Raw genomic sequence first — 20,941 nt, forward strand, 5'->3', positions numbered from 1 at the left:
AATTCAACAAATTGAGTAAAAATGCAAGATTGAAGAAGAAAAGAAAAATAAACACCTGATGAGGGTGATCATCATCAAGCTCACGAACAACATCAACCAAGAAATCAAGAAGGCTGCTGTTCCTAATGGGTCTGGCAATGTCACAGCGGTGTAGCGTGCGACGCCTATTTTCTTGAGTGTGCAACCATGCCCTAATAGTAAGCTCTACAATGAATAGCTCACAAGCTTTTGAGAACAATATTGGTGTATCTGCACTTATCTTCTGATTTTCACATTTTTAAAATACAAAAGTAATTAAATTCTGATAAAAAAAAAAAAGGAAGACACATTGGAAATCTAGTTTAATGGTATTTCTTAATTGTTCTATTAAATTATTGTTTTTTTTTTTATTGGCAAAAAAAGAGACTTTATTGACGTAACGATCAAGTACAAGGTACAAAACAAATTACACCAATAAAGAAAAGAGAAATGCAAGAGTATCACAATGAGTTAAATCATCCCAACTAGGTTGCCACCAAAAAACTCAACCTATCATTTGCTAGCACCCCTAGAGTTGGTGAAAAACCAACGAAAGAAACAGACCAAAACATGTCTATTGGACGAGTCATAATGAGGAGCTATACATTTAAAACAAGCCAAGTCAAACTAGAGGTGGTGGTTGTGGTGCGGTGAAGAGTTAAAGAGTTTTGAGAGAGATCATCTTTTCATTCAATATCAATCAATCAATACAACTGTGCTTCTTTTATACAATTATTGTAACTACCTAACTCATATAGTCAACTAACTAATCATGGTTATGTTTATATCTAACAGATTTAGCTAACCACCACAAGTGGATTGTAACTGCCTCAACTTCATACACTTGCTCATCCTCTGTAGATCAACTACAACTGGCTTGACCAACTCCTTGAGCTGCTTGAACTGTAGTTGTTTGGTCTGTAATTGCTGCTGTAGCTCTGTAGGCTTAGACAGCTTGTCTTGTAACTTTGTGGCTTGTGACTCCTCTGGTTTGGGTTTGAGCCTGAGCTATGACTTAACTTGTCCCTCAAGCTTAGGGGATCTTACAGGACCATAAGCTTGGCCTGTAAGTATTGAAACCTCTGAGTGGAAAGAGGTTTGGTGAAAATATCTGCTAATTGATCCAAAGTAGAAATATGACAAATATGGAGCTGTTTAGCTGCCACTCGCTCGCGAACAAAATGATAATCCACCTCTACGTGTTTGGTCCTAATGGAAGACAAGATTAGATGAAAGAGAGATAGCAGAGATATTACCACACCATAGAGTAAGGGAAGGAACTGTAATATGAAGATCAGATAAAAGCATAGTAAGCCAACTGAGTTCTGCTGCGGTTTGAGCTAAGGCACAATATTCGGCATCAGTAAAAGAGCGAGCCACTGTAGGTTGCTTTTTAGCAGACCAAAAAATCAAATTGTGGCCAAGGAAAACACAAAAACCAATAGTAGATCGTCGATCATAGGAACTGCCAGACCAATCAAAGTCGGAGTAAGCTTGAAGAAGAAGAGGACCAGGACTGAAATGAAGCCCAAGATGTAGAGTACCTTTGACATATCTCAGCAAATGTTTAACATGAGCAAAATGACTAACCATAGGGAGATGCATAAATTGGCAAGCATAATTCACGGCAAAGGAAAGATCGGGATGAGTGATAGTTAAGTATTGAAGAGCACCAACAACGCTTCGATAAAGAGAAGGGTTAGAAAATGAGATATCAGTAGAGGAATCACTATGTTTAAGAGCCATATGAGAGGAATAGGATTTATAGTCAGACATGCCAGCGTTGGCAAGGAGTTCAGTGGCATATTTGTGCTGAGAGAGAAAATATCCTTCAGAGGAATAAACAACAGAGATACCAAGAAAATAGTTGATAAAGCCAAGCTCTTTCATGGCAAAAGTGGAGTGCATGTGCTCAATAAACTGAGTATTAGAGGAAGAGTCACAGCCAGTTAAAAGCACATCATCCACATAGATGACCAAAATGAGAATTGAAGAGGCAGTTTTCTTAACAAAGAGAGAGGAATCACAGTGACTGGAAAGAAAGCCCTAAGATTGAAGAAATGTGGAGAAGGTTGAATACCAAGTTGTGGACTCGCCTTTTTTGTGCCCCCTTTCGGAAGGTTTGAAAGAAAGGCCTCATAGTTCGGACTCCCGTGGTTCTGAATCTAATCTTACAAGTACAATGTGAAATTGATAAACACCAAATAGTCCAAATTCGGGAAATCTTTTGAAAAATTGATTTTAGCATAAAAAATGCCAAAATTAGACTGCTTTGCCAAATACAGAGTCGCCACCTATTTTATTTTAGAGAAAATTTAAGAAACCCTAACTCATGCTAAAGGCCACATGTTCATCATCACCAAAGTTGCCTCAGTTCGAGAACTTGGGTATGAAAGGGGAAGGTCATGAATTGAGAATCCCTTCTCGCCCGATCAAAAGATCGACCTTTACTAATCATGATATGATTTTTATGTACATTATGTTCTCTTGTTCCGGTTATTAGACTAGCTTTACTATGTGACGTGCGCAAGCAAGTATAGACTAGTTTGCTCAATTTGGAACAATTCAACTTATGTTTGTTTGCAAAAATGATTTGAATTTGCCACTTCAAGTGGGCTTAAAAGTTGCAAATTTGCTACCAAACATAGTGGGCTTAAAACATAATTTTCCACTCAACAAAGTGGGCTTAAAATGCACATTTGTTGAATCGTTCCAACTCAAACAACAAGCCTTCATCCATAGGCATTCAAGCAGTTTAGCATTTAAGCACATGGCCTCATGGAAAGAATGCTAAATATGGCAACATGCGCACTTATGCAAGTATGCTAAAGCAGAAAAACTCACCTAGTTGTAGACACCCCATTTTTGACCGACCTTGAGACTCAGACGTCACCAGTTGAGCACTTGGTGATATTGCATAATGTGCTCGTTCAAAAGTTTCAGAGTCTTGGTTGCGAGCCCCGCCTCCGGATTTCCGAACCCTCTTCTGTGCCTTGTCTCGGTTTGCGAACCAGACTCGGTTTTCTCTGTTTCTTTTCCCGAGGGGAGGGAGAGGTCCCGTAGACCATCTCTCAGTGGCCGTGGGCTATATTTGGTGGCTGTAGGCCATTTTGTCCATTTCGGAGCCCGGTTTCCGATTTTAGGGGCCGTCAGGCCGTGTGCCTCGGTTCGGGACCGCCTAACCATCTCCGTTTGTTCTGATTTTTGGCATACATCTTATTTTCTCCCTTTTGAGGGACACCGGGGTCTGAGAAACCTACTTCGTGGCCGAACGCCACTTTCGGTGTTTAACGGGCAGTTTCCGGGGCCCCGAACTGCGTGTTTTGGCCCCCGAACATTCGTTTTGCATCGGTTTTCGTTCATTTTTGGCAGGTACCTCTGTTTTATCACCGGGGAGGTCACTGAAGGGTGGGAGGCCAACAATTGTTGCAGCAACCAGTTATACATCCTCCGACGCCCTCCGGCGCCCGTTTTTCGCACTTCCGGGCTAATATTGAACCCCTTGGACCCTTTTTCTCGAACTTTGAACCACATATTTGTGATGTACACACATGAGAGGACCCTAAAAGAGGTGGCCGGCCATTAATTCAACTTGACCCTTTTGACCCCCTCCTTCCGGGCTAATGTTGAACCCCTTGGACCCTTTTTCTCGAACTTTGAACCACATATTTGTGATGTACACACATGAGAGGACCCTAAAAAGAGGTGGTCGGCCAGTAATTCAAATTGACCCTTTTGACCCCCTCCTTCCGGGCTAATGTTGAACCCCTTGGGCCCACTTTCTTGGAATTTTAACCACATGGTTGTGTTGTACACACATAGGAGAACACCATCAGTTGGTGGCCGGCCAGAAAATCTCATTGAACCTTTTGACCCCTAGCCGGCCGGCTAGGGGGTGTGGCCGGCCGGCCACCTGCAACAAAAGTACCAGGCCGGCCGTATTCCTTGCACTGTTCCCTTTACAGCTGTGAGGCTTTATCCCCCAGAAAAGATCTTTATCTGGGGGATATTTCGTGGGGGAATATTACTCTCCTTTTCCCCCACCTTTACACCCCCTTGTTGGCCTATATAGCAAGCAAGCCTTGTAGTATTTTGGGGTTATAAAAATTCTCCTTCAAGCCTCCATACACAACTCCATCTTCATCCTTCTCAATTCTTTGAAAAACCTTAAGTCCTTAAGCATCATTCCTTCTACACCACCAAGCTCTACCACCACCACCTCATTTCCAGCAACAAGGAAGGTTTCTCAAAGGCCAAAGAAGCTGCAAATTCATCCAAGAAGCAACAAAAGTTTGAGTCTTCAAGGGTGAGTAACCTTTTCTTCATTTTGACCCTTTTTCTTGATTTATTCGTAAGTCCCACTTGCTTTTTGTTTCAAGCTCTGGCCCTAACTGAAAAGGGCCCTCTTTTGAGCTCATCTTCACTTTTCATTAAGGGCTCAACCTTGTTTGAGCCCTCCATGACACACTTGCTTCATTGATCTTCTTATATGTCACAATCTTGCATGCTATTTTTGGCCCATGAGCAATTTATTTTCGAGCATGTTGTAAACTGATATTAGGCTTATTTTGAGCCTCTCTTCAACATTGAAGAAGGGCTCAACACCATTTGGGACTTCCATGTTGTACCTACCTTTATACTCCCCTTTTCTTTCCCATTCTTGCATGCAATGGCAGCCTACCATGCTTTTGTTTTTGGCCATTTTACAGAACTGAAAGTGGCCTTATTTTGGCCTATACTTCATGTTTCATTAACACTTTTTTTCTGTTTGGTGATTATTTTGTATACTTCATGTTATAGCACCTTTTGAGCCTCAATCTTGTGCCTTTTTTTTAGCATGTTTGTATATTGATTCGAGGCTTTCCATATACTGTAAAAATTCATATTTTTGGTCCCTCTTCAATGTTGTAGAAGGAAATTTTCAGTTTGGGCTTTGCTTATATCACTTGCTTCATTACCCCTCTCTTGGCCCCTATTCTTGCATGCCATTTTTGCCATACCTATGCTTGCTGTTTGGCCATGTTTATAACTGTGAAAGTGCCTTTTTTGGGACTTTCTAGCTTCTGTCTTTGCATTGCATGTCCATATTGTGCATGTTTGGCATAGCCATAGGCCATTTCGGGTGCCTAAATTCGCATTTCGGGATAATTCCATGCATTTCATGTCATTTTGCCTCATTTCGGGACTGTTTTCCCCCATATTTTAGTGCTGAAATTCCATTAGAATGATTATCATCCATTCCATGTCATTACATCGCATTCTGTCATTGCCTCGGTTTGCGTGCCCGTGTGCACGCATTTCGAGGCACTTCATTTTTCATTCGCCGGCATCCTATGTGAGTGTGGCTGAGGCTCACTCATGTTGGTATAAGCCCATATCATGTTTCCATGTCATTACATCGCATTCTGTCATTACCTCGGTTTGCGTGCCCGTGTGCACGCATTTCGAGACACCTCATTTTTATCCGCCGGCATCCTATGTGAGTGTGGCTGAGGCTCACTCATGTTGGTATAAGCCCATATCATGTTTTCATGTCATTACATCACATTCTGTCATTACCTCGGTTTGCGTGCCCGTGTGCACGCATTTCGAGACACCTCATTTTTATCCGCCGGCATCCTATGTGAGTGTGGCTGAGGCTCACTCATGTTGGTATAAGCCCATATCATGTTTTCATGTCATTACATCGCATTCCGTCATTGCCTCGGTTTGCGTGCCAGTGTGCACGCATTTTGAGGCACCTCTTTTTTATCCGCCGGCATCCTATGTGAGTGTGGCTGAGGCTCACTCATGTTGGTATAAGCCCATATCATGTTTTCATGTCATTTCATCGCATTCCGTCATTGCCTCGGTTTGCGTGCCCGTGTGCACGCATTTCGAGGCACCTTTTTTTATCAACCGGCATCCTATGTGAGTGTGGCTGAGGCTCACTCATGTTGGTATAAGCCCATATCATGTTTTCACCTCATTTTCATAGCATTTTGCCATTGCCTCGGTTTGCGTGCCCGTGTGCACGCATTTCGAGGCACCTCATTTTCATAGCATTTTGCCATTGCCTCGGTTTGCGTGCCCGTGTGCACGCATTTCGAGGCACCTCATTTTCATAGCATTTTGCCATTGCCTCAATTTGCGTGTCCGTGTGCACGCATTTCGAGGCACCTCATTTTCATAGCATTTTGTCATTGCCTCGGTTTGCGCGCCCGTGTGCACACATTTCGAGGCACCTCATTTTCATAGCATTTTGCCATTGCCTCGGTTTGCGTGCCCGTGTGCACGCATTTCGAGGCACCTCATTTTCATAGCATTTTGCCATTGTCTCGGTTTGCGTGCCCGTGTGCATGCATTTCGAGGCACCTCATTTTCATTGTGTATGCTATCGCCTCGGTTTGCGTGCCCGTGTGCACGCATTTCGAGGCATCTCATTTTCATCGTATTCTGCCATTTTCTCAGTTTGCGTGCCCGTGTGCACGCATTTCGAGGCGTATCATTTTCATAGCATAGTGCATACTAGGTTGTATCTTAGATTGCATTCTGTCATTTTCTCGGTTTGCGTGCCCGTGTGCACGCATTTCGAGGTATTTCATTTCCATAGTATTGTGTATGTTAGGATTATATCTTAGTTGCATTTCATGCATACCATGCATATTGCATCATGTCCGGAATAGGAGTTAGCCCGGGCACGAGAAACGAGGTACATTTCGTACTCTGAGTGACGGAATGTGTCTCAATTCCCTAGTCACCGACACTCCGGATTATCCATGATGGAGTTAGGTTTTAGCTGTAGTTTCATGTGCATTCATCCTATATTGAGCTGTGCATTTCGACTCCTTGGCCATCATGCCTCGGTATGCGTGATTGGTGGCACGAGGATCGAGACATGCATATATCTGTGCAAATACATTGCTATGCCCCTTTCCTGCTCTCTGTTGCAGCAAAATGAAGAATCAGCAACCTTTTGGAGCTTGGCACGCATTTCAAGAACAGGTGTAAACAGAGGCTAATTGGGGCATTCCGGTGGATTTCCGCGCAAGACAATCCGGACATGCATCATCCATCAGAAGCAAGGCAGTCTCTGGCTTGCATGCCAGTTTTATTTGCTTTCTTAGTTAATTCATTAATTAATTAGGATTTTGTAATATTTTGGACTGTAATATTCTTTTATTCGGGACTGTATTATTTATTCGGACCCTCCGAGTGAGGGCACAACTGTAATAAGTGTGCGTGAGTGTGATGTATGTCTTCCAACCCCACGTCTTTCTCCCTTTTATTTATCCGCTTATGATGGTTAGATTAGGGCATATTTAAATTAGCATACAGTATGACAGCATGTTTGCATTCATTCATCAGTATTGCATGCACCGAGCTCGGCGCATCATACTAACTGCATTGTACTTTCAATTTCAAAGTTGAATACATGATAGTTGTAACATTTCATATACCATCTTAGAATAGCCGAGCTTGCTATAATTGCATTTTGCATGTGTTGCATTAGGCATTTCTGTATAGTTAGGATCATGCATGATTTCTAATGAATTCCTATTTTGGCTTGGAGTACTCGGTAAGCTTTATGCTTTAGCATCCTTGCATGCGTGTGAGTGACTGCCATAAATAGCATGCTTACCATGAGGCTATATGCTTATATGATATAACTGCCTGAATGCCTGTGGGTGAAGGCTGGGTTACTTAAATTGGAATAAATCATCAAATGTTTTAAAGCCTACCTGCGGGTAGCAAACCACTTTCAAAAAAACAAGCATGAAATGTTTCGTTCCAATTCAGGCGACTCGGTCTATATTTGTATGCTGCGCGCATCACATAGTAACCTAGGCTAATAAACCGGAATAAGAACTCACAATGTTTTTCAAAAATTGATATCATGGTTAGTAGAGGCCGATCTATGACCGGGCGAGCAGGGGTGCTCACGAAGTGACCTTCCCCAATCGTACCCAAGTTCCCGAGCCGAGGCAACTTTGGTGATGACGGACACGTGGCCTTTTGGCACCGAGTCAGGGTTTCCTAAATTTCCCAAAATAAAATATTTAGGTGGCGACTCTGTATCTGGCAAAGCAGTCCATATTTGGCATTACTTTTTCAAAAAATCAGTTTTTCAAAACGATTTGCCGGATTTGGACTCTTTGGTTCAGATCAGGAACCGTGACATTTAAGAGTCCGAGCTGTAGTGACCCCAAAATGAACAGAACGGGACTAACCCTCCCGGGGCGTTCGGGGACGTCTACACTAGTACTCCGAGCTAGGAAAACATGAGTTAGAAAAATATGCATAATTCCTAACTATACAAGATGCGTAATGCAACACATGCAATATGTAATTAATAGGCTTGGCTACTATTATGACATATGAATTGATTTGATAACATGCGATTAAACACGTGTTCAAAAAATTATTGAAACGACAATGCAGTTTGAATGATGCGCCGAGCCTCGGTGCATGCAAGACAAGATGAATGTATGCAAGCATAAGGTATGCTAATTGAAACATGTCCCTAATCTAACCATCGAAAGCGTTTAAATAAAAAGGAGAAAGACACGGGATTGGAAAACATACACACACACGCACACGCAAGCACACTTATTACAACATTACGCCCTCGCAAAGGATAATTCAAATGAATAAAAGTTAAGCTAATCTAAGCTAAGCTAATCTAATTAAGCTAATTAGACAAATTAGATTAATTATTACAAATCAAATGAATAACTAGTTAAGCTAATTACTAATTATTACAACACTTTAACTAACTAGCAAACTAATTAATTAATTTACAACACAAATGCGCACGAACTAAGCATTTAAGACATTAAACTATGCTGCCATTGCTTTGCCTTGGGAAGTGGAAGATGCACATGCTCGGTTTTGGCTCGAAAAGACCTCCGTTTTGCTCTTGAAAGCCTCTTTTTTGCAGGGTTGAGCATTTCTAAAACCTTTCTACTTCACCTTACCAAATCTTTGCTGATATTTACATCAGTGGCCTGCCAGCCATGGACGGAAACTACCGGCCATCTGCCGGCCAGTGAGGTGTCCTGCCGGCCAGAAATGATGCACTGCCGGCCATTGGTGCATTGTATCACTATGCTGCAACAGAGCACAAACAGAGCAAAAAAGGGATTTTTCCAAGGGTTGTCTGCATAATTCACCTCTCCTTTTTATGGACAAATCAAAGGAGGGACAAAATTTGGTTCATAAACCATCAATCAAGTAATTTCATTGCATGATGACTTGTGAAACCAATTGTGCAAGTTTAATAAATGCAAAATTAGACCAAAATGATCATCACCCTATCATGCATAATTAAGGGCAATGGAGACCTAAGAAAATGACACATTTCATTACTTTTGAGCATGAAAAGTCTTATTTTCCTTGTGTTCAAATGAACGTTCGATTTGAACACATGCAATGCAATAAAAAGAGATGCTTATCTTGCCTCTTTTACTTGTCAACTTTGTTTACACGTTTTAATTACCAAATCATTCTTTAATCAATTTGTCCATTGGCGAGTATCCTCCAAGGTGAAGGAAGTGTCAACCAAGGGATAGTGTAAGGCAAGAGAGAGATCATGCCTTTGATAATGAACCCTCAAAGTGGATTAAACCATTGAGCATGACCTCAATATCAAGCTTAAAGGATCCCAAGTTTGAAACAACCCTCAAAAGCAAATGAAAGAGTGAAGCAAAAAAGGAGGTTGCAGAGATTTAGGTGCTGAAATTGAGTGATAAAAGCACTAAAAATATGCAGCCAAGTCACACCAATGATATTTAAAGCCTTAAAACAACAAGCTAGTGCAAGGATTTACATTACAACTACACAAAACAAAGTTCAAATGAACCAAACAACCCAAAACAGAGCTAAAGCAAGCTATTTCAGAGGCTAAAAACATGTTGGACTTAAGCTAAGTTAAGCTAGAAAAACATACTAAAATGTAAGGTTAACTAAGCATGCAAACAAGACACAAAGAGGGGAGGCTAACCTCTCCAATTTTAGACTTCAAAATGAGATTTTTGCCACTGAAAAACCTCTGAAATTCAGCGGTTAAAAGGCCCAAAAAAGTTGGTTTTAAAGTGATGGATAAAGACACAAAGCTTTATAAACTAAGAAATAAGAAGGGTGAATCACCCCTTAACTAAAAAAGGGTTCAAACCACCATTTTTAAACCACAAAAATAGAGCTTTTTACAGTTCAAAACCAGCCCCAAAAACAATTGAAAAAGATAGAAAAACTAGTATTGAAAACAAGATAACAAGACTAGTATTCTACCTCTTGAAGCAAAGAACACTTTAGGCACAAGTTCAAGCCAAAACCACCTTCAAGAGCTCCAAGAAATCCCCAAGGAACCTCAGCTCAAAGGTGAGAGGATTTGGTTTAGGAGAAGTAGGCAAAAGTGTAGAGAAACTAGGCAAACACACACAATTTTGCAAGAGAGAGAGAAATCTAGCGAGAGAAAATTTTTATGTCTCAAATTTTTCTAACCCCCACACATGAGAGAGAGGTGTCCTATATATAGAATACACAAATTTCCTTCACAAACAACTAGCCATACACGTGTAGGAAGATGCATGAATCTGTGCAAACAATTAGCATAAAATATCACAAAATATCTGCAGCATACAATGGTGGCTGGCTGGCCATCAGTGGTGGCTGGCAAGGCTTCATTGATGGAAGACAATGCACATCAAAAACTTCAGGCTGAAAAGACCTAGGCATGGTTCAAAGATGAGACAAAATGGATGCAGGGTTTGAAATGCTTAAAGCTAGGGCATTCTACTAGAGACTTTGAGCGTTCGGCAATCAAGCAGGCTCATCATTGGATGTACCTGCAAGAAAAGGGCCATAAAAAATGGGGTGTCTACACAAGCCCTTGGGGCTTGTTTAAGCCCATAAAGAAACTTGTGAAGCCTACAAACAAGATGAGGAGCAGAGGCATCAATGAAGCCTTAAGGCTAGTGCATATAGACTTCCTCTTCAAAGACACCATGAAGAAAGACATTAGAGATATCAAGTTGCTTGATAGGCCACTGAAAATAGAGAGTTGAGGTGAGAAGAACCCTGACAGTTGGTTGTTTGGCCACAAGGCTAAACGTCTCCTGAAAGTCAATGTCCTCTGTTTTGAGAAAACCCTTAGCAACCAAACGGGCCTTATATCTGGCAATAGTACCATCTGAATTCTTCTTAATTTTGTAAACCCATTTTGAACCAATAGCAAATTCATTCAGCATAGCAGCTTGCCATTGAGAAGAGAGAGCTGCCTTTTTGTAAGAAGATGGTTCAATGGAATCAATAGAAACTAAGAAGCAAGTGGACACACACTTGGTCTTAGATCTGGTAAGCATAGAATGATTATTACGGGAAGGCAGACTGAGAAGCAACTCTATAGGAATAGAGGAAATATGAATAGGAGGAACAGGTACTGTAGTTGGTACTGGAGTTGCAGCAGAGATAGAGAAAATAGAAAATAGGAAATAGGAATAGGAGGAACCGTATGAGGTGCTGGAGTTGTAGCAAATATAGAGGAAATAAGAATAGAAGGAACATGTGCTGCAGTAGGTGCTATAGTAGTAGTAGAAATAGGGATTGGAGAAACTGCAGATGTAGGTGCTACAGAAAGAGGAACTACAGACGGAGGTACTGTAAAGACTGTAGAAATAGAAGGAGCTAAGGACATAGAGTGTGAGGGAGGACTGGTTGGAGGCCAGAAGAAAGTGTGAAGTTAAAGTAAAGTAGGAGCTGGAATAGAAGCACAGAAAGAAGAGTCTTGAAATGGAAAAGTAGTTTCATAAAAAAGAACATGTCTTGAAACATAAATTTTACCATTGGACACATCAAGACACCTATAGCCCTTTGTGGAGAGCTGATAGCCAAGAAAAACACAAGGAATGGATCTTTGTTGAAGTTGGTATAGGGTTGAAGCCAAGGGTAGCCGCTATAGCCAAACACTTTCAAAAAATTATAATCAGGAGAATGTTTAAACAATACTTTAAAAGGAGTGAGATTGTCAAGCTTAGAAGTAGGATGCCTATTAATGAGAAACATAGAAGCAGCAAGAGCATCAACCCAAAATTTGAGGGGAAGAGAAGACTGATGCATGAAAGTGATAATGGTCGCAATTAAGTGTCTATGCTTTCTCTCAACCACTCCATTTTGAGCAGGAGTATGGGGACAAGTGAGCTGATAAGCAATACCCTTAGTTTTAAGAAAATTTTGAAATTGAGTAGCCAAATATTCTCCTCCATTATCACTTCTTAGAATTTTAAGTTTGGTGTAAAATTGTGTTTCCACAAAAGCCTTAAACTCAACAAACTCGGAGAAAACTTTCACTCTTGCAAGACAGAGAAAATAACAATGTGAATTTGCTATCACTGAAAAGCACATAGTATTTATAATTGGAAATGAAAGCAGCAAGTGGTCCCCGTACATCAGAATGGATTAGAGCTAATGTCACGCCCCAAAATTTAGACAATTAAATATTAAATTAGGACTGAACCCCAATCAATATTCCATTATTCAAATCCTATGGGTGAAACAAAAAAACTAAATGCCAACCAAACCATCCACCATAATCTCATAACTATTCAATACTTCTAACATTAAAGTAACAATAAATAGTCAAAATAACTTAAATAATGTACGGTTACAAACCGTGCCAAATTATCCTAATACTAAAGTCATAAAAAAAAATTAATAAATACATAAACTAATATCAACCCTAAGCTCAAGAAAACAAAAGAAGTCCAAGAGATATGCCCAAAAAACTATGGTTACTCCATGTCACCACCGTAGCCCCAACTAATCCTGCAAATGAAGTTCGGCTGTGCTCAAACAGAACGCACCCGAGTTGCCAAGAGACAAAACGGGTCAGTATACAGGTATACTGGTATGAGTACAAGATTTAACACCCGTGTGCCCACCAGACACAAACAAAAATACATTTAATTCCTGTTACGGGACAAGACAAGTAGTTCCAACTGTACCGAGATGAATGGGTAGTTTCTCGAAATACGGTGGCATTTAGTTTCTTGTCCGTACACAACGTAATATAAATTGATTATAAAATAAGCAAAATAAAAATAAAAATAAAAATATGGTGGGTTAGCCCTACATAAAAAGTTAGTAAGACCCACCATCCTGCAACAAAATAAAGTTAGTATAATTTAATCATAAGGAATTTGCTGAAGAAGTATAAAAATGCACCGTTTCATGCTTAAATAATTCGAATTGACTAAACTGAAAGAACGAAAGTTGTACAGAATCCAATTTCCTAAAAGACTACGTGAACGAATTTAGTAAAAACTGAACAGGTTAAGAGAAAAACTTAATAGAATATCCTAACCGAATTTTGATCGAAAAATCTAGACCTGAAAACGAAAATAAACTGCTGTAAGATGAATTTTTTTAGAAAAGTTCAAAACACGAAAAGTGTTCAGAATAATGTTTTACTTCAGTTTATGCAAAACCAATAAAAATGAGCTCGTTTCGTGGGTTAAAACATCTAAAATTTGCGTTGCCAAGATGAATTTAAAACTACTATAATCAAGATCATTCGATTATAAGTTCTAATTGATCTTTTTAATAAAAAGTCAAAACACAAAAGTTGTCTAGAATCACGTATACATGCCTCTGCTCAAATTTCATAATTTATCGAGATCGTTTACTATTTTTCAACCTGTATAAATCAAAACAATATACACTATAATAATAAACTCATAATTAAATTCTTTGTACCTTAACTCCACCACTTCGGCCCTCCACTTCTGGCTTACACATATATCTCATATGCATCCTGTATACCTAACACCGCTCCGAAGCCAAACTTGCACGGGGATATCATCCCTAGATTGACTCACACTCTCCGGATGGTTAGCATATACGTATGCGCGTAAATCAAAACACTCGTCTACTCATGAGAACGAGGCAACAATATACATATACAAAATATCTCACTCATAATCCTCACTTTTTTTTATACACTCTTTCTTACCATCACTCAAATAAAACAACAATCCTTGTAGTCATGGTGGAGTATAAGGAATTTATTTATGGGTTCCTAATTAATTTTAATTTCATATAACCATGAGTGTGATTACAACTATAAAATAAATCCATATAAAAATCCTAAATCTTGCATACACAACTAATCAAAATAATTAAAATCAATCAATTATCTAAAAACCCTAAACCTTACCTACATAACTAATCAAAATAATTAAAATCAATCTATCATCTTTATATAAATACAAAATCAAATTAATATCAAAAAAATAAAAATAAATAAATAAATAAAAACAACGAATTAAACATAAATCAAGGGAAGTGGATTTTGTACTCACAATTTTTTTTTGAAGATCAAAGAATCACTTGAACAATTAATGAAGCCACCAAAATAAAACCCTAATCTTTTTTATTCTTTTTCCCCACCTTCTTCTGCCGTCCCCCTTGAATCCTCAATTCCACTCTTTGATTTTGATCTCTCTCTCTCTCCCCCTTGGTTTCTCCTCTCCCGTGGCTGCTCTCTTGCAAATTCACTTTTCTTTTCTTTGATTCCCTAATCCATATTCTAACCTAATTTCCTTTATATAATATTATATTAAAACCTAATCCTATTCTAACTTAATAAACTATTATAATATATTATATTATATAATAAAACATAATTATAATATATATAAATATAAATATAAATATAAATATAAATATAAGATTAAATATATATATCACCTCTCTTTTTTTTTATATATAACAAATATAAATATTTAAATATTTAGATTAATTATAATTAATTAATTACCACATTAAATATCACATTAAATTTTCATGTGACCCACACAATTAATAAAGTCAAAAATAAAATAAGATAATAATAACCATAATAATAATAAATAATGACTAAAGAAAATTAGGGTCGCTACAGCTAAAGGTTGATTTACAGAGGAATTAGATAGGGTAAATGGCAACCTATGACTCTTAGACACACAACAATGCGTGCACAATTTATTGGTAGCAACAATAGAAGCAATAGTAGGTAAATGATGCTGAGAAACAAGAGAGTGCAACTTCTTGAATGAAGAATGTCGTAATCTAAAATGCCAAAGAGAATCATGATGAGTAGAAGTAGTAGTGGAACAATGTAGACAGATGGCAGGTCTAGAAGCAAGTGAAAAAGTAGCTGAATCTGGTAGATGGTAAAGACCATTAGAATGACATCCTCTACAAAGAACCTTCTTGGTAACCTTGTCCTATATAACAAAGGAATCAAACATCAAAAGTAATGGTGCACTTATTCTTAGCAATGAATTGATGAACATAAAGAAGATTGGAAGCAATAGATGGAACATGCAGCAACTTGTTAAGTGTAAAAGGCATAGTTGGGGTAGAAAGTATGCCATTACTAGTATGCTGAATAGGCAAGGTAGAGCCATCTCCCACAGTAACTTGATCAGGACCATGATAAGGTTGATAAGTACTCAAATTATTGAGATCATTAGTAAAATGATTAGAAGTAGCAAAATCTAAGTACCGAGCAGAACCATCTGGAGAAGTAGTAGGAGAATGATGAACATGATTTATGGATGATGATGATGCAACATAAGCCCTGGGATGAGATCTAGACAGAGTAGGAGGAGAAAGTGAAGATGCTTGAAAAGATGAGTCCAATCTATGCCAACAGTCCAAGGCCGAATGATTAGGTTTTCCACAGATTTGACACAGCAGTGGTCCAGTAGTAGAGGACTAATGATTTTGAGGCTGATGATTTTGATTTTGAGAAGATGTTCTGCTTCCACCTCCTCCACCTTTGTTGTTTTGATAAAATTTGCTGCCATTGCCGCTCTTTCGACCTCTAAAAGAGCCATGACCTCGATATCCACCTCTAAGATCCTCTAAAACCACCTCTATAATTGCCTCGTGTAGCAGCATAAGCAAAAAGCAGATCAGAGGCTTGTGTTTGCTTAAGAGAGTGTTCAACATGAATAGACTTGGAGCACAGTAAAACAGATAAAGCAGCAATAGAGATAGGGTCAGATCTAGCTCGAATAGTAGTTTTGAAGACATTATATTCATTAGGCAAACCATTTAAGGTGAGCAATACTAAATCCTCATCTTCAATTAATGAATCAGCCAAACTCAACTTATCAGAAACAGTCTTAATTTGATTAAAATATTCTTCCATAGTAAGATTCTTCTTTACAATATAATTGAATTTGTTCTTTAGCTGATGTACATGAGATCGTGAAAGAGATGTAAAACGAGTGACTAGTGTAGTCCATACCTCTGAACTTGTACCACAATGCAGAACAAAAGTGAAAATAGATGATGACAATGTAGCAGTAATACGACTCAACAAATGTGCATAAATGGTGATCCAATGTGTATATGCAGGATTTGGAATAGGATTACCATTTGCATCACTGATTGTGGGAGGAGGACAAATTTCTGAACTATCAACATAGCTTGCAAGCTTTGTGGCTCTCAATATATTCTGAAATTGACTCTTCCAAATGATATAATTTGTTGAATCAAGCTTGGTTGGAACAAACGAGTTTAGATTTGAAATAAGAAGATTGAGATTGGAAGGTAATACAGAAATGGTTGAAGAAATTGTAAAAGAAGATGTAGCTGCCATTGTTACAGCAGCTTCTTACAGATCTGCTGCTATTACTATATCTTGTTGAAGATACAATGCTCAGAGGAGCTTTCTTGGCTCTGATACCATAAAAGAGTTTTGAGAGAGATAACCTTTTCATTCAATATCAATCAATCAATACAACTGTGCCTCTTTTATACAATTACTATAACTATACCTAACTCATATAGTCAACTAACTAATCATGGTTATGTTTATATCTAACAGATTCAGCTAACCACCACAAGTGGATTGTAACTGCCTCAACTTCATACACGTGCTCATCCTCTGTACATCAACTGTAGCTAGCTTGACCAACCCCTTGAGCTACTTGAACTGTAGTTGTTTGGTCTATAACTACTGTTGTAGCTCTGTAGGCTTAGACATCTTGTCTTATGACTCTCTGGCTAGTGACTCCTCTAGTTTGGGTTTGAGCTTGAGCTTTGACTTAACAAAGAGGTGGTACCTATTTAAATTGGTTCAAATTGGTGTCTACCTCATTTAAATCTAACTTTAATTTGGTTTGTAAAATACAACTCATTTAAATTTACTTATGGATTTAGATAAATTTTAACAGGTTTTAAATGTGTAATTAAATGAGTTCACTGTTTCAGATTGACTTTGCTACCTCTAGGTAACCCATTTATAAGCATTAAATATGCCAACAAAAATTTAGTCCTGCTTATATATGATTCTTTTTAAGTATGTGGAAAACAAAATGATATTTTTTTTACCTTCACTTGTTCATCAGATTTCATTTTCTTTTTGATCCTTGCAAGAGGTAGCTGCTGTTGGCTCTTGAAGTTTGTAAAGAAGCATGGTCAACAAAATTGATAACCTTCGACATAAACTAAAACTTAGGCCTTGTTTGGGGACTAGCCGGTTTAGCCAAAAAGTCAAAAAGTTACTAAAAAGCCAAAAAGCCAACAACTCATACAAAAAAAATCAAAGATTCTCTTTTCTCTCTACTTTTTGCACATCTTTTCGTAAAAAGTGAAAAAGTCATCCCAAACATACTAGTTTTTTTTAGCTCATATTTTAGCCAAATAGCTAAAAAGTTACTAAATTAGCATGTTCCCAAACGAGGCCTTAAAGTAATAACAATGAATACCTTCTCACTCCACTTATATCCTGATTGGTTAGTTACACTTTTCACTAATATAATTTGACTCAAATTTTACGTTAGTCCCTATTGAAAGATAGTAGTGAAGAAGAAGAATGGAACCTGTAGTATTATGAATGTTGATCATACATTGGGCCCAAAATAAATCAATATTGTGCTTCAACAATTGCATGAAACCATTATCCCTATCCTCTCTTCCATTCTTCAAAAGAAATTTAATATTTGATAATATACATTAACAAATAAATATAATATTTGTTATTGCTAAAGTTGGTAACTCATTTTTTTAATTGTATCAATTTGATCTCTTAACTTATTCAATTTTAGTGGGCATTCCTTGTGGTGCCAACCTAGTTGGAATCGTGTGGTTATGCTTTGATGCTTTTTACATTTTCTCATCCTTTCTTTGATGTAATTCATATGTATGTATGGTACTTATCATTATAAAGGGCTGTTTTTTGCTGTTAAAAAAAAAAAAAAAACTTATTCAATTTTGTGTTTAAATAGTCCCATCGCCAATTTGGATGGTAATATAACTGTTTAGTCATAAATTGGATAAGTTGTAGACCAATTTGAAACAACCGAAATATTAGGGACTACAAAGAAACAAAACTCATACTTTAAGAAAAGATGATGTATCTTTATTTTTATTTTTAAAAAAATAGAAGACAATTTATGATTATTTTCTGGATTATTAATTAGTAGTATCATACAACTAGAAATTGTAAAAAAATGTTATTTGTGATTCCTTCATTTAAATCGGAATGGTAATAATTTACAACTACATCATTACACGTATAACACAGAAAAATCGCATATATATGACACATATATATCTGACATTTATTACATAATAAAAAAAAAAAAGCAACAAAATTTATCTAATGATATATAACGCACATGGTATAAACATGGAGAAGAAGAAGAATATGTAAACATAAAAAGTGTATATGAGATTAGAAGTTGACCTGAAGAAATACTTGATGGGGAGGAAGGTTGCGAGGTAAAGAGTAAGAAGGCATGGACATGAAGTTGTGCATTTGTCCTCCTTGTGGGGTTGAAGATGCTTCTTCTTCTGCTGAGAACTCATTTGAATTCTTCAAATCCATCACTCACTCACTAGGGTTTCTTTCTAGCTAACACTTGTTCACATCATTAACAATGACCCTTTAAGTAGAGGGACAAATTTGAGAGAGAGAGAGAGAGACTAATCTTCATCTAATGGTAGATAGGATTGGGAAGATGAAAATATCTGAGATGGGTGAGACCATCTTTAATGATATAATGCCTTTCATTTATTTAGAGTTAGCATATCCTTAAGATATGTTTGGACTAATAAAAAAAGAAAAAAATAATATTCATAAGTAATTTTCATACAAAATTTAAAATTAATTTATGATGTGACAATAATACCCTTACAATTACGAATCATAGTAATAGACATTTTAAATTCCAATGAATTAATACAAATGTGACATTGACACATTATTATATATATATAATTTTTATTTATACATCATTTATTTATACATCATTTTCGTTAACGATTAGTATAGTCTCAAAGTTATTAATTCTACCTAGAAATGGAAGCTCAAAAGTTATTAGAATTGTGGGAAAAAATATGATCCATGGAAGAGTAAGGTCATATAAATAGAATTTTTGTACAAAAAAAAAATAGTATATATAGTGTTCAGCGATCATTTCATGTTAAATCAAATACAATCTATTAGTCACTATAACATATAAGAGTTTTAGAGACTACATTATTTAGTCTCTAAAAGTCAAAATTTTGTTGCAAAAGACATTTAGGGACCAATTTCTATCGTCGTGAGGCTAGTTTCTAAAAGGTCGTTCTAAAAAGTCAAAAACAAGGCTTTTAGCGACAAAATTTTGAAAATGTCACTAATAAATAGACTTTTAAGGACAAAATAATTTAATCTCAAAATGGTTTATTTTTCGAGACAAAAAATTTGGTCTCAAAAGGATAATAATTAATCACTAATATTCAATTTTCGTTGCTAAAAATATAATAACAATCCTTTTCGCAACAAAAATATTTGGTACCTAAAAACTAATTTTGTTCCTAAATTTTAGTCTCTAAAACCTTAATTTTTTGTAGTGAGTGTCTCAAAAATTTAAAAAAAGATACTATCAAATTACTTGGTTTTTATAACAATTTTTTTTTTTATCAGCTAAAAAACCTTTATTGATGAACGAAGAAGCTTACATCAAAAAGGAAAGATGGGTGCAAAAGCATTATAGCGACCATATTAATCCCAACTAGGTTGGCACTAATATGGCCGCCCAATCCCACACAAGCACACTATCAAGTTGGCGAGCAACCAACCATAAGCAAAACAACTCAAAAAATAACAAACAAACAGCAAAAGCTAGCACAGCATCAAACAACAAAAGCCATCACAACAGCCAAACACCAACAGCAACATCCAGCAATCATCTATAAAGAAGTTTGTAATCAAATCTATTTCATTCTCAAAATGAATCTGTTTTGCATACATCACTCATACTTTTATACAATATAATGGATCTAACAAACTAACAAACACTACAACTAACTAATTCTACAAATATCTATTCAAAATATCTAAGCTGATGACTCAGCAAAGCTGAGTTTGAAGCTGTGGTTAGAGCTGTAGCTTGGAGCTGCTTCTGCAACCTAAGCTAGCTGAGCTAGCTGGTGTATCCTCAACATTCCCCTGCAAGCTAATGGAGGGAGAAACTGACATGAGCTTGTCTTTAAGAAAGGAAAATCTAGAGACGGATAAATGTTTAGTGAAGATGTCTGTCATCTAATCAATGGTAAGAATATAGTGCAATACAAGCTATTTAGCAAGAACTCGATCTCTAACAAAATGGCAGCCGACTTTGATATGTTTAGGTTTGGAATGGAATACAGGATTAGAAGCCAAAGCAATGGTAGAAACATTGTCTCACTAGAGAAGAGGAACTGTAGGAGGGACAATGTAAAAATCCTAAAGCAACATACCAAGCCAAGCAAGCTCTGCAATTGTATGAGCTAAAGATCTGTACTTTGTTTCAGTAGAGGATTGAGAAACAGTAGCTTGCTTTTTAGCTGACCAAGAAATGAGGTTAGAACCTAAAAATACACAATAGCGTGAGGTAGATTTTCTGTCAACAGAATCTCCAGCCCA

At 37.4% G+C, this 20,941-nt stretch overlaps 2 long non-coding RNA genes across 2 annotated transcripts; both read right to left on the reverse strand.

The window, feature by feature from the left end:
* Window positions 1–8,645: 8,645 nt before the first annotated feature.
* LOC114301844 (uncharacterized) lies at window positions 8,646–19,029 on the reverse strand. The gene is made up of 2 exons (XR_003643204.2): window positions 18,737–19,029; window positions 8,646–12,836 (listed from the first exon to the last, which is right to left on the reverse strand). It is a non-coding gene; the product is annotated as an uncharacterized LOC114301844 (long non-coding RNA).
* Window positions 14,996–18,730, reverse strand: LOC145789857 (uncharacterized). Its single transcript, XR_014328285.1, has 2 exons — window positions 15,414–18,730; window positions 14,996–15,260 (listed from the first exon to the last, which is right to left on the reverse strand). It is a non-coding gene; the product is annotated as an uncharacterized LOC145789857 (long non-coding RNA).
* Window positions 19,030–20,941: the final 1,912 nt, after the last annotated feature.

Source organism: Camellia sinensis, chromosome 4, assembly GCF_055761805.1.
Source record: "Camellia sinensis isolate YWXY chromosome 4, ASM5576180v1, whole genome shotgun sequence".
Taxonomy (NCBI): Eukaryota; Viridiplantae; Streptophyta; class Magnoliopsida; order Ericales; family Theaceae; genus Camellia; species Camellia sinensis.